Source organism: Mirounga angustirostris, unplaced genomic scaffold, assembly GCF_029215605.1.
Source record: "Mirounga angustirostris isolate CCGP_5_RB_7025 unplaced genomic scaffold, mMirAng1.0.hap1 SCAF_10, whole genome shotgun sequence".
NCBI classification, from domain to species: Eukaryota; Metazoa; Chordata; class Mammalia; order Carnivora; family Phocidae; genus Mirounga; species Mirounga angustirostris.
This window is the reverse complement of record NW_026991718.1, coordinates 119,079,907-119,094,478: the sequence shown is the minus strand read 5'-3', so window position 1 is coordinate 119,094,478 and position 14,572 is coordinate 119,079,907.

Genomic DNA, 14,572 nt, shown 5'->3' with positions numbered 1-14,572 from the left:
TCTGTCTGCGAGATTTGAACCATAGGTTAAAACCCAACTTCAATTACAAGGCAGATCCACTGTATTGGGTGACTGCTCTGCATTAGGCCCAAGCAATGAACTTGGAGGGTACAGATCTCTCATCCCCAAAGTGCCCTCAACCACTCAGAATACAGCAGGAGTGAAAACACAGTGCGTTTCTCGGATTCTTTAGGTTTCAAGGGGCAGAGTTGTGGTTCCTTCACGGAAAAGAGTTGACTGAAAGGCAAGGTTTCCCAGCACCAGCACTTTGGACGCTTGGGGCTGCATAGCTCTTTGTTATGGGGGCCCAGCCTGTGCATTGCAGGATGTCGGTAGCCTCCACGGCCTCTCATCACTGGATGCTGGGAGCATGCTCTCCGCCCTGGTCCCACTAACCCAAACTGTCTCCGGACATGCCTCATGGCTCCTGGGAGCAAAAGTGTCCCTGGTCAAGGACACTGCTACCCATGGGGGTGACTGACTAGCCATCTGAGCATGTGGCTGGGCCTCACGGGCTCCAGGGCAGTGAATGGCAAGGCCAGGCCTTGGGAAAGGCAGGAACCGTGGTGAAACTGGGCCTCCAGCACTTTCTCTGAACTCTGCTCACCTCAGAGCCTGCCTTCTGCTCTCCCACCTCCCCTTTGGCCACCTTGCTTCCTTCTCTTCATCTCCCTAAAGCATGGCTTTGAATGACACATCCTTTCACCTTTGCCTCGGCTCCTGATTCCCTGTTGCTCATGCAATTTCTTATTCAGCTTCATGATAGGAAGAACCCTATGGGCCTATCTCTTCCCCTGTGGGATTTCTTGCACTCCGCCTCTCAGAGGCCCTGAGTCAGAGCCAGGTGCACCCTCGGGCAGGTGCACTCTGCAGGTTCTGAGTGGGGGCAGGATGGGGCAGAGTCACGTGACCTAGCTCCCTGGAGACTGGCCGTGTCCACGGGATCGCCGGCATGCTCAGCACACGCTGAAGGTCTAGCACCATCGTGGGCATGAGTAAAGTACACTGCGGTGGGCTATAGGCTCTCCTCGTGTCATGTCCTTTAATTGTCCGACAGTCATACAAGGTAGATTTGGCCACGCTGCACTGCACGGGGCAGGAATGAGGTGGAGGGGTCCCGTGAGGAGCCTAAATCCACCCGCCCGGAAGAGGCTCACTAGAATTCCCCACCCCGCCATGCTCTCTCTGCTTCAGATCTCTGTCCTCTGGGCTTTCCCCTGGCTTCACTAACGTAACCTCCTGAATGCAATTTAAATGTAAAAACTAGCCCAAAACAGTATCAGCAAAGGGAAAGGGGCAAGTAAGGGCAATTATTAAAGCATAACTAAAGGAGAACTCTATTGGATTAGAAGCAAATTTCTTTCCCTTGCAATCTCAGTGCCCTTCCACATCTTACTCCCTCTCCCCCATCATCTCTCGACAGACATCATCTTTTCTCTCTCTCTCTAGTAGAGAATTTGTCTCACTCTATTATGTTTAGCAGAAACGCTCCCACTCTGGTATTAGACAAACAGAAACAAGTGTGGCTTCTCCACACTAGCGGGGTGGGTCGTAGGGGGTCTCCCTCCTGGCCGGGAGCCAGAGAGCCTGGAGGAAAGGGCTGCAAGGTAGGCGGAGAGAGACCGTGCTTGGAAGAAGAGCACCTTGAATGCTAAAGTAAGCATACAGCCAGAGGAACCCTTTGATGTTGTGATCTCATGCACTTGAACTCTCTTCTGCAAGCTGCCTTCTGGCCCCATTGAGTTGGGATCTGCTGGGACCCCTTTTTACAGAGTGCTGCATTCAGCATAAACCCACCTCCTGGCTCACCATGCCCTCTGGCTGGGGGCCAGCTTCTTTCTCTAGCCTGTCCCTGGCCACTCCTAAGCTCCGCTCCTGCCCTCCTGGACTGCTGTCCCTTGCCCCAGTGAGATACCTCCTGTCTCCCCTCTGGATTTGGGAAATAACATTTGCTTGACACAAACACTTTTTGCCCTGAATCCCTCTGTTAATGTGGGTGACTTCTGAGAACCATAGTCTCACTCGGGCAGTCAGTTGTTCCAGAAAGCCTTGTTCTGGCTCTGTCTTCAATAGCCCTTGAATCCTCCCAAGGGAGGCGACCAATGTACTTTAATGACTTACGCACTGGTGGAGCTGTGAACCCCACACGGTGTTCAGCTACATGAGGGCAAGGACCTTGTTTATGTTACTCACCACTAGGTGCCTGGCCCATAGAAAATGCACAATTTCTGCTTCTGAAGTAAATGAATGAAGGATGGGCCTTAGAACGACAGTAACTTTTACCTGATCACCTGGAATAGCAGCCACATGGCATCCTGGGTGAGCTCTTTGAAATGTCAAGGGAGTCACGTCACACTCTTATTTAGATCTTGTGAAGATTTTTGTAAGCTCCTTAGCATGGCCCTCAAGTTCCTACATGAGTGGATCCTGCTGACTGCTCTATCCTCGATCTCTACCACTGTCTCCTTACTCACTATGCTTTAGCCACGCTGGTCTTCTTTCTGTTTCTCAAGCACCAACCTCCTTCCTGCCTCTGGGCTTCTCCATTTACTCATGCCTCCATCTGATCTTGGCAAGCCGGGCTCCTCCAGCTGGAATGTTACCTTCGCAGTTGGCTCTGCCCCACCATCTACTACCCTAAGCACTTTCTATCACATGGCCTTGTCTCATGGTCTTTCCAGAATTTATTGTTATCAGAAATAATCTTGCTCATGTATTCTCTCTCTTTCCAACTTTCCTATCTTTTACCACTGGGCCATCAGCTGCCTGAAAGAAGAGCCTTCTTAAGTCGTATTCTCTGTATAGATCTGGGGCCTAAAACAGTGTCTGGTACATAGTACATGCTCAATAAATATTTACTGAGTGAGCAGAGCACCATATCAACGTATTTGTTTATTATTCTAATTATGAGGCTTGGATGGACTTGTTCTTGCTGTCTTACCCAATCTTTATGATTCAAGGAGCTTATTCAAAGCCAGTTGAATAGGGAAAAGCACTTAGCAAACTTCTTGCCACAGCTTGGCCTGTCTTCCACAACCCTTATGGTCACAAGGAGAGGTAACTTCTGACCTTGGAAGAAACACCAATCCAGTCAGGATTGAACCTTCATCCCAGGATCCCAACTGCAAAGGGTTGTTCCAAACAACCCCTATCACGGTGTCTGGCACGCGGTAGGGACTCCCTAAATGCTGGCTACATTGCAATTGCTATTATCATTGTCATTGTTACGCTGTGCTGGTAAGTAACGCCTTCCCCAGTCCCTTCCTCCAGGTAGGAGGGGGTGGCTCGCCCCAGCGAGTAACACTCAGCAAAGATGAAGAGAAGTCTAGGAGGTAGGAAGTGAAGACCAAAGTGTGCAATTCGGAGACTCAACTGAAGCAACATCCAGATGTCAGAGTCTACCTGTAGAGGGATGAGAAGTCATGCATAAGCGTCCCCCCGCCCCGGTTTTTAAACAAGTCATTAATTTTTTTTCAAAATATGTTTTTGTTTTTGTTTTTTTAATCTTATTATGCTATGTTAGTCACCATACAATACATCATTAGTTTTTGATGTGGTGATCCACGATCCATTGTTTTCATATAATACCCAGTGCACCAAAATATGTTTAATATTGCTCTCCACTTCCTGGAAATCAGTTATTACTGGTTGCTTTGCACCCACTACTTCAGGAGCCTCAATTGTCCACATCTTGCATGTCTCGTCACAGGGAGGCACCTGTCATGTTTCAAAGCCATACGGAGGTCGGGTGAAGCGCTGGGCTCCCTAGCGGACATCAGGCTGCATCCCAGAGAGCTGCTCAGAGCAGACAGAGTGCCAGCAACTCTTGGCTGGCTCCCTGTGCAAATGCACAGCTTCTGCCTTGTAAGAGGCCCTCCCCTGTGATAATGCCCCACCAGCAGATGTTAAGTGAGTCTCCACTATCCACCATTACCATGCCAGGCACTGTCTCCGAGGTTAGTCCCTTTACATTCTGGCACCCATCCTATGGTACGGCTGTTGCTAATCTTATTATATTGTGGATAAATTCAATTTAAATATATCATGTACTGGAGTTCATGCTATGCGCCAGGCATCATGTGAAACCTGCTGCCACGTTGGGACTAAAACACAATAATTCAACATGATTCTGTGGGGACCTGCCGTAAGTCAGACATTCTTCTTGGTGTGGGGATAAATAGGTACAGATAAATCACCTGCCTTTAAGAAGTCTTGGTTCAAAGGGAATCACAGCCTCGTGAAGGAGGGGACAGGCCACGGATAATATGCACGTAAGACGGTGATTTTATGACTGCACTGACATTTCTTTTTCAAGTATGTTCATTAATCCAAATTTGGATTTCTGTTAGTTTAAACAAGAATCTACTCACCTCGTTTTCTTTTCAAATGCTAACCTAGCTGTGGCTTCTGAAACTCCTCTGGAGGCTCTCACGTCTTTAAGGGCACACCTTGTGCAGTTCCTGGCTCGCCAACCACACTTCATAAATACCAGTTTTTCCCCGTGTGTTCTGGATGGAGATCTGATGCTGACCTACCCATGCCCTGTGCAACTCAGGCCCTTTCTGGGCCTCTTAGGACTATGTTGTGGCTTTGGTTGACCCATGGCAAGTAGAGGGGAGCATTGGGGTAATTCTAACCAAGAGCCTCTGAAATCAGAGAGTCTTGTAATTTTACTTTAGTAACTTTCCCCTCTTATTGAATTTGATGCCTTCCAGCCTGATATTTTCCAAAAACAGCAAACCTGCCCCAATTTCAAGGAAATGCTTACATAGTCTCTTCCCTCACTAATGACTTTCTCAGATGGGGTGAAGCCATATTCCGTGGGCATGAAAGGTAAAGAAAACGAAACAATGAATGGGACCTTTACCTTGTTCCTTGTATTTTTTAATGTTTTGATTTCCACCTTGGCAGCCATTGGGGAAATCCTATCCTTGGATGAGAGACCGTGCGTGTGGTGAACTTGGAGGAGGAAAATCTTTCAACTGAAGAGAAGGTAAGTAAAATCTTAGCAATGCATTTCATTGCTTTTCTTACAGGGGAAGGAGTTTGTGGGGACAAGCTCCATTGTGGATAATGGAGACAGCGTTAGCTCAGCCTCTGACTTCCACTCCTTCCTCAGAAGATGAAATCATAAAAACCAACTCAAGTAACCCTGGGAACAATGACAATCCAGACAATCCCAAAGGCCTCTGCGTTTTGGATTTGGGAAAAAAAAAATATTTCTAATGTGAAAAATGAAATTAATCAAGAATTACATACAATGTTTACAAATAATTCTCCAATGACTTATTAGGTGAAATTTTGTTTCCATTCAATGCCACTGATTTAAATTCTAGCTGAATTTCCTCACACAGTAAAAAGTCATTTATGACTCCCACACCCTCTTTCCGCCCCCTATAACCCCACAGGTTTGCTCAGACCAGGCTTTGTCAACCACAGCACCAGTGACATTTGGGGTTGGATAATTCTTTGTTGTGAGGAGTTGTCTGTTTAGCAGCATCCCTGGCCTTGACCTCTTAGATGCCAGAGGAAACTTCCTTCACCCTAGTCGTGACAGCCAAAAGTACCTCCAGACATTGTCAATTGTCCTGTGGGGGGTTAAAATCACCCCAAATCGATAACCATTGAGTATCTGATTGGGCATCATTCAAAATGTTCAAATCATAAAAAAAAGAGTTCAAGTCACAGCATTTTTTCCATTCCCTTGAGAGACATAGAATAAAACCATTATTTCATTTACTGTAAAACCTATAACATGTTAACACACTGCCCACTATTAAAATCTAATTTATTGTAGTCTTTACAAAGTGTCTCCTAAATAAATTCATTATTTACTGCTGGGGGAGCCCATTTTAAGTAAGCTATTGCTAATTGAAGGAACAGTGAGGCATTGTTCAAAAGAAAACCACACACCCAAGATGGAGTCAGTTATGTTAAGTCTCCAAGTCAGTAAACCAAGACTTAATACCTAGCCTAACCACAGTTTCAACCCCCCTCCAAAATGTGACCTTTAACCAGCCAACCTGGAGTTTCCTGGTTAACACTAGGAGGTAATCCACTGATAGACCTTTTTCCATTCCACTTAGGAGGGCAGCCTTCCCTAAAACAATGCATTCTTTGGTAATAATTCCTTTTTTTCCATTTTCTGTCTGCCTTTAAACAACTTTCCTTTCCTGCAACTCCATGGAGCTCCTTTCTGTTTGCTAGAAGGGATGCTGCCTGATCCATGAAGTGTTGAATAAAGCCAATTTGAGCTTTAAATTTACTCATATGAATTTTGTTTTTGACCAGCATCAACAATGAACAGTTGCTTTTGATGGATCACCGTTGTTCTGTGCTATGGACCCATTGGCAATCAGAAGCTGGTTATAGAGATCTCATGCCAAAGATGATTCTGTGGATTTGGTCCTGCCTCAGTCCACTCTCTGTCCCTCGCATTCATGGATGATCTAATACCAGCAGCTGATATCAGGCATGGCTCATTCGACGTCAGACACTGTGCTAAGAGCCTTCAGAATACCCTCTCATGGTATCCTCCTTACAACCCTATGACTTAACTGCTATTAACCCCACTTTACAAGGTTGGATACATATCTCAAAAGGTGACATGACTTGCTGAAGGTCATTTAGGAAGTCAGAGCGTGAGCAGAGATTCAAATCCGGGTCTGGCTCTTACCCCTCTTAATTAGCACACTTCACAGCCCCCTTTGCAATACAAATTAGCTGCCTCTCAATGCTAGCCCACAACCTCTGGTCTACAGTATACGTTTCTCACATATGCTGAAAACTCCACCAGCGTGCTCTTACCAAATGGCAATGCATCGAGTCCTGAGAAAAATGATCTTCTGAGCATCAGGAGTAGTCTCTCTTTGCTCTGTCCAGGAGTGAAACTGCTAGCTGGTCATACAATGGAGGCTTTGCTGTCAGAGCAAACAATGACGTCTATTAATCACAGGAAGAGCAGGACCAAAAAAATTTTTTTTTTTCCTGTGAAGTGAGTCTTAAGGGTTTCATGATTTCTATCACAAGGCTGCTGGGCTTTATTCCTGGGGCTGAGCTGCGGAGGTTTAGACCATTTGCAGCAGTGTGGGTCTGGGGCTGGGGATCTTGCATCCTTAATCACTGGAACGGAGGCAGAGAGCGAGGGTCTGGGGGAAGAAAGCAGTAGAGGGCGGAGGAGTGAATGGGTCTTAGGTGGATGGAGTCCTGAGGGGCAGAACTGCAGACTGTACCCCTTGGACAGGCTCCAGGCTCGGGGTCTAGCAATCTGGGGAGCCATGCTGTCGGGTCTGTCCTGGCCTTTATCAGAAGGAGCCCTTCAGATTAAACTCCCAGCTTCCCCATCATGGTTGTGTGTGGGTACATCATTTATTACATCTGAGGACGGGCAGGGCGGGAGGTCAGAGCTCTGAGAAAGGGAACTGGGTGGAGGAGGTGGGAAGCCACTTTCTACCCTCACCTGCAAAGCATCACTCTTCCTTCATTCCAGTGAATACAAATAAGAGAGAAAAAAAGAAAGAAGAAAGAAAGAAAGAAAGAAAGAAAGAAAGAAAGAAAGAAAGAAAGAAAGAAAGAAAAAGAAAGAAAGGAAGGAAGGAAGAAAGAAACTTCCGGATCCTTCCAGTGTCTTCAACTTCTTTTGCATTGGGACGGTGTGAGTAGGGAAATATCCCACCCATTCCAATGTGGGAGTTGTTAAGGTGGCTGACAGAGTTGAGGAGCCTCTCCTGCGGCCTTTGAGGCAGGACCAGGAGCTCCCCATTTTCCCTGTCTTCTTATTAAATGGAGTCGTAATTGTAGGACCTCCTTCTGAGCTCCTTTCTCCCTCGCCCTCTCTAACAACCTGAATTTGGCACACTTCCCTTCCCCTTTAACCCTCACAAACTAAAAATAATATCCTTTTGGAACCAGCCAGAAAGTATCAGTTGGAGGAGTTTAATTAGCAGGAGTGGGCAGGAGACAGCTCCGGCCTTCCTGGTTTGCTGCCTTCTCTCCGGGGAGCTGGAGCCAAGCAAATTTGGAAAATCTAGGTTCATGTGTGCACCAGACATGGGCTTTCTAACTTGCAGGGAGAGTCTGCCAGGCAATCAAGCTGTGTTTGATCTCAGCAATATGGAGCAGGAGCAGGGACCCTGGGGAGGGGAGGGCAAGTGCGTCTACCTGTGAGAGGGTAGGATGTGAAAGCATGAACCACTGGACTAGATTTTGGGGGTTTGCATCCTGCCTCGCATTTATTGGCTCTGTGACTTTGGATGAGCCACCAGACCTCTCAATGCCTTGGCTTCCATATTTGTTAAATGGGGATAATCATAGCACTCACTTTATAAGTCTGTCATGAGAATAGGTACGTGTGGAGGGAACTTAGCATACTGCATGGCATGGAGTGAGTGAATTGCAGCATATTTGTTCATAATATTATTTGCTCGCTGTTTCTGACTTTGGTGAAAAAGTCTAGAGTGCCCCAGCAGACAAAATGTTGGCTTCTTCATCTTTTTTATTGATCCCACCTAGGCTCAAACAGCCACTCAAGAAAAGTTGAAATCAAATAATATTGAAATGAATGTAGAAAACAGAAATTTACCTAATTTGCATATGTCTTGTTTATGTATTTTTAAAAGGAATTCAGTGTATCTACAGAATTCTGAATTATTGGACTTGGAAGGCTCTTTGAGGTCCAGTCTCCTTCTCAAGACTCCCCCTGACCCAGCAGCAGTGTTAGCAGGAGGGGCTGGGTCAGCATGCAGTAATGATGATAACAACACTGAGACCTTGCGGAGTACTTTACAGTTTATACGTGGTTGGGCTTTTTTTTTTTTTTAATTTTTAAAATTTTTATTTTATTTTATTTTTTTAAAGATTTTATTTATTTATTTGACAGAGAGAGATAGCAAGAGCAGGAACACAAGCAGGGGGAGTGGGAGAGGGAGAAGCAGGCTTCCTGCCGAGCAGGGAGCCCGATGTGGGACTCGATCCCAGGACCCTGGGATCATGACCTGAGCCGAAGGCAGACGCTTAACAACTGAGCCACCCAGGCGCCCTTTTTTTTTTTTAAACAATGTCCCTGTCCTAACTCTTGGATACCTCCTCATGAGATAGATTAGGACCCCCTTGGCTGTGGAGCCAAGAGGTTCAACGGTCTGTGGTAATTGGCAGAGGTGGGCTCATGGAGGTGGGGGGGGGGGGGGTCACAGGGACAGACCGGTGTAAAGCTGGACTCCAAAGCACCACAGGGAACCATCCCGATCACTGTGGTCATTGCAGGGTAATGATCATAATTCAGGTCTAGCTTTGGTGTTCAAAGGGCTCAACTGAATCACGAGTGGCATAGTTGAGCAGAGTCTAGGTTCGTAGCCTGTAGCTGCCAGTATCCAGTCTAGGGAAGGCTGTCTAGATCGAAGTGAGAATAAAGACAGCAGCTGGGCGAGGAATGAAGCCCCTCTCAGAGACTGCTTGTAGGAAGCAGATTAGCAGGCAGCATCCCCGCCAAAGACAATGAGCTCAAGGCAAGGTCCAGTCTCAGCTGGTCAGGGGTGGGAGACAGTTCCTGGGAGCAGATGGGAGGTGCAGTATGGGGTAATCTGCACTCCCACGGGCACAGGGGCTTCCGGGGCCCCACTGGAGACATGTCAGCCCAGGCCTGAGCAGTAACTGCATCTCAGATTCATCTGCAGGTGGAGAATTGCCTCACTTGGTATTCATGGAACTGCAATCTTGTCCATATCACCATGTCCTCCCAAAGTAGATGTAGGAACTTTGGGCTCCATTGTACATACTTAGAGAGAAAAATGATCTACGTACATAGAACTAGAAAAGTAAGCTAGGGTTTGGAACTCTAACTCCAGACTCCTGTTTTTTGTTTTGTTTTGTCCCATAGAACATCACTCAACCCATGACAGGGGTTTCATTCATTCTTTTGGAAAACTCAATTTTTAGCAAGTCTAGGCTTAACAAAACCTAGACCTCATTTTGTATAACTTTTTTTTTTCCCCCTTGGAGCTTAACATTGAATCTTTGTCCACTTCGATGTGATAGATCTTCATATCTTTTTCTCTCCCTTTTCCTCCCCTTAATTTTTATCCTTACCCAACCCCAAAACTTTGTGGCTTAAGACAACACCATTACTTATTACTGTTGAGTATAAGGGCTAGCTGGAGAATCTGGTTCTGTGGGCCAGGTTTGGGTGACATCTGTTGGGTGTTGCCCTTGTGCCTGAGGTCAGCCGGCAGGTTGGCAGCGGGCTGGTTGCTCTAAGATGACCTTGCCTGGGATGGACAGGATGACTTGGGCCTTTGACTGTTGTCTCTCGTCCCCCATTGGGCTATCCTTGACTTGTCTACATGGCAGCCACAGAGGTCTAAAAGAGGAAGCAGTTGTCCCCAGGACTTTTGGAAGCATAGGTGCAGAACCAGCACATCATTTCTTCTGCTGCATTCTACTGAGCAAAGGAAATCCCCATGCCAGCCTGGGTTCAAAGGTTTTGGAATGAGAGTTGGCCTCTTTATGGGAATAGTGGCAAAATCATATTACAAGGGGCATGGGTACAGGGAGGAGAATAATTGCAGCCATTTTTTTTTTTTCCCAAATCATTTACCATCCCTTCCCTCTTCTTCCCTTTTCTCTCTTCCCTTTTTCTCTCTTAATAAAAAAGTATTAAATTAATTATTATTTATTATTTAATTAATATTTTACTAAAGTAAAAACACTGAGTTAGACACTGAGGATTCAATGTTAGAAAAGCAAATGCATGGCTCTTGCCCTCTTGCAGCTTACATTTTGGTGGGCAAGAGAAAGATTAATGAAACAAATACATGTGAATTTGAAGATAAGCACAATGCCGCCAGGAAGAAGTAGAGAGTGTTAGAAGAGATTGAATAAGGGAGCCTGACCTCATCTTGGGAGGTGAGGAGCTCAGGGGAGGATTTCTCTCGAGAAATCATGATTGATATGAGACCTAGAAGACTGGGAGACAACTAGGCAAAGCTCAGGGTGGGGAGTTCTAGGCAAGGCAACAGCATGAGTGAACACCACTGGTCAAGTTCTAGACAGGAAGGAAGGCCAGTGTGGTTAAGATACAGGGAAGAAGGAAGAACACGATCCTCAGTGTTGATGAAGAGGTAGCTATGGACAGACCTTGTAGGTCATCATGAGAAATTTGCTCATTACGCTAAAAATAATGGGAGATCATGGAATGGTTTTGCATGGGGTGGGTGGGTAGGAAGGAGCAATGTGACTCTATAAAGCTGCAGCAGAAAGCTATGGAGAGACAGATTTGAGACCAAACAGTTGATGGAGAAGGAAGATATATTTGCCGGTTGGTGAAATGTGTTGGAGACGTGGACAATAGGTTAGAAGTTGCATTTGACAGGAACGTGAATCTGCAGCTAAGAAATAGCACCCTGGACATCTTTGTCAACCCTACATCATCATTTTGTACTAAAAATACTTGCTGTATTTGTTTTGCTAATATTTTATTTAAAAATTTGGAGTCTGTGGTTAAGAGCAGAGGATCTGAAACTAGACTGTCTGGACTCACTTTGGGGACTATGCACATTCTGTCTGTAGGACCTTGGAGGTTGGTTACCATTTCTCTGAAGTTTCCTTATCTGTAACCCGGGGCCAATCATATTCCTGATGTCACAGACTTATTAAGAGGAGAATTTATGGGGCGCCTGGGTGGCTCAGTTGGTTAAGCGACTGCCTTCGGCTCAGGTCATGATCCTGGAGTCCCGGGATCGAGTCCCGCATCGGGCTCCCTGCTCAGCGGGGGGTCTGCTTCTCCCTCTGACCCTCTTCCCTCTCGTGCTCTCTGTCTCTCATTCTCTCTCTCAAATAAATAAATAAAAATCTTTAAAAAAAAAAAAAGAGGAGAATTTATGTATGTAAGTAACTTTTAAAAGGCTGGTTAAAAACTTTAAGTTATGATTGTCATAATATTTTTATTATGACTCTTATGTTTCCCTTGTCCATTTTTTTTAATTTTGGAGTTATCTGTATTATAAAAGGATTTTAGAAAGTGTTCCCTGATTTTCCCTTGTCCATTTTTTTTTATTTTGAAGTTATCCGTATTATAAAAGGATTTTAGAAAGTGTTCCCTCATTTTTTTGAGGAAAAAAAAAGTTTTCTATGTTTGAAAGAGTTTTTATAATATATGGATGAGCTATTCTCTTTTTAAATTTATTTTTATCTCTTTAAAAAAAACTAATTCCAGTATAGTTAACACACAGTGTTATCTTAGTTTCAGGTGTATAATATAGTTGATTTGACAATTCTATACATTACTCAGTGTCCATCACAATAAGTGTACTCTTAATCGCCTTCTCCAATTTCACCCATCTCCCACGCCCAGCTCCCCTCTGGTAACTAACCATCCTCTATAGTTAAGAGTCTGTTTTTTGGTTTGTACCTTTTTTCTTTGTTTGTTTGGATTAGCTAGTCTTTAAAGAATAGTCCTCTCTAAAACCAACTGAAATTCATATTTCTTTTAATTATATTTAAAAAGAAGTTGTCCATTTCATATTACTTTTCAAGATTATTGGAATAAGATTGTTCATGATATTCTTTTAAAATGCCTGCCTTGCGTGTATTTATGTCTTTTTTTGTTTTTAACATGTTCATTTGTGCCTTAATATTTTTAGTGCTTCATTAATCTTGACAAACCTGTGCCTATTTTATTGATCATTCAGAAAATTTGCCTTTCATTCCATTGATCTTGATCTGTTTTCTATTTCATTAACCCCTCTGATCTTTTTTCATTCCCACTTTCTAATTTCTTTAATTTTAATATTATCTTTTTTAATTTATTGAACATTGACCATTTAGCCCATTGATTTCCCACCTTCCTTTCTTTCTACTCTTTGTATTCAAAGCTCCCCAAAACTCTAACACCTACTCCAGCTACTTCTCACAGATCTCCTTGGTGCTCCTTCATTTTTATTCAAGGCCAACCCTTTCACCATTTCCATTTTTATCTCTTCTTTGACTCTTTCAATTAGGCTTTTTAAAAAAATGTACAGACAGAGGTGGATTGTTTTAGTTCTTATTTGATCATTTATTTTTTCTTTTAATTACATTGTTATCAGATAAAGTGAATTTATGGTACTGATGATTTTGGTGTTTATTGTAAAATATTTATACTTATATTTATATTATATTTATATTTGTAAATGTCCTCTGTGTTTTTGGAAATGATTTTTATTCTCCATCTTCCACCTTATCAGTTCTCTCTTCAGCTGCATCTAACCTCCTACTTAATTCATTTATTTATTTTTTTAAACCTCTAATGAACTGTTTATTATTATTTCCAGCAATTTTAGCTGGTTCTCTCTCAAATTCATCTGTTTTTAAATAGGGTTCTGTTATTTTAAAACTATATGTAGTACTTTTATTCATTTTTTGTATTTAAATATTTCTGCAAAAAAATAAATATTTCCACATTATGACTTCGAGTTCTTGGGTTGCTAAGTTTTATTTTTGTTGGTTCATCAAGACTTTTTGATCTCATATTTTTTGTATTGTTTGTTCTTTTTGACATTGAGTTCATCTTCAGATTAGGTTAATTATTCCATGGAAGTTCTGCATGTCTTGCCTTGTGAAATTGTTGCTAACATATAATTTTAAGATTGTTTATGATGAGGATGCCCAGTAGAAACTGGAGCCAGTTTTCAGGTTAATTTCTGGGTTTGCTGTTACTGCACCATTCATCCACTTTAAAATTGTACCACATATTTATTCTTGGTATGAGCCTGGAGCTTTTCTTTTCTTTTCTTTTTGCCAGCAACTTTTCTTTCTCTTGAATCAAAGCCCTAGACATGAAGACTAATTTTGTTCTGGGCTGATGGACAGAGCTTTCATAATCCATGAGGACAAGGTGGGATTTGAATTCCAGCTGCCCCACTTTGTATTGTCTTTGGATGGGCATTAGAGCCTCAGCATCCAGCTCCTAGGATCTATGCCTCTTCTAATACCCAAGTGATGTCACTGAATCACCTTCAGATTACTGCTCTGGCATTGATTTTCTTTTTCCTTTCTCGCACATGAAGATCTCTCTTGTCTTATTTTGATTTAATTTTTACCACTTTATCCAGAATTTCTATGGGCTTACAGTGTGAGGTGGGACAAAGTGCATCAGTTCAGCTGTCATGTTGCACAAAGCCAGCTTCAGATATTTCCATGGTAATATTTAGTGCAGGAAAACAAATGAACATTGTCACCAGAGTTCTAAAATAACTGAAGCATGACTGATGCATTGGACCCAGCTTGTACTGACTTTCCAAGAGAAGATTGTCAAAATTTTAAGAATACTACCGGCAAGTTGTTAAACAGACATTATTTTAAACTAAATTACAGGGGCACCTGAGTGGCTCAGTTGGTTAAGCATCTGCCTTCAGCTCAGGTCATGATCCCAGGGCCCTGGGATCGAGCCCCGCATCAGGCTCCCTGCTCAATTGGGGAGCCTGCTTCTCCCTCTCTCTCTGCAGCTCCCTCTGCTTGTGCACTCTCTCTATCTCTGTCAAGTAAATAAATAAATTTTTTTTTAAGATTTTATTTATTTGACAGAGAGAGACACAGCGAG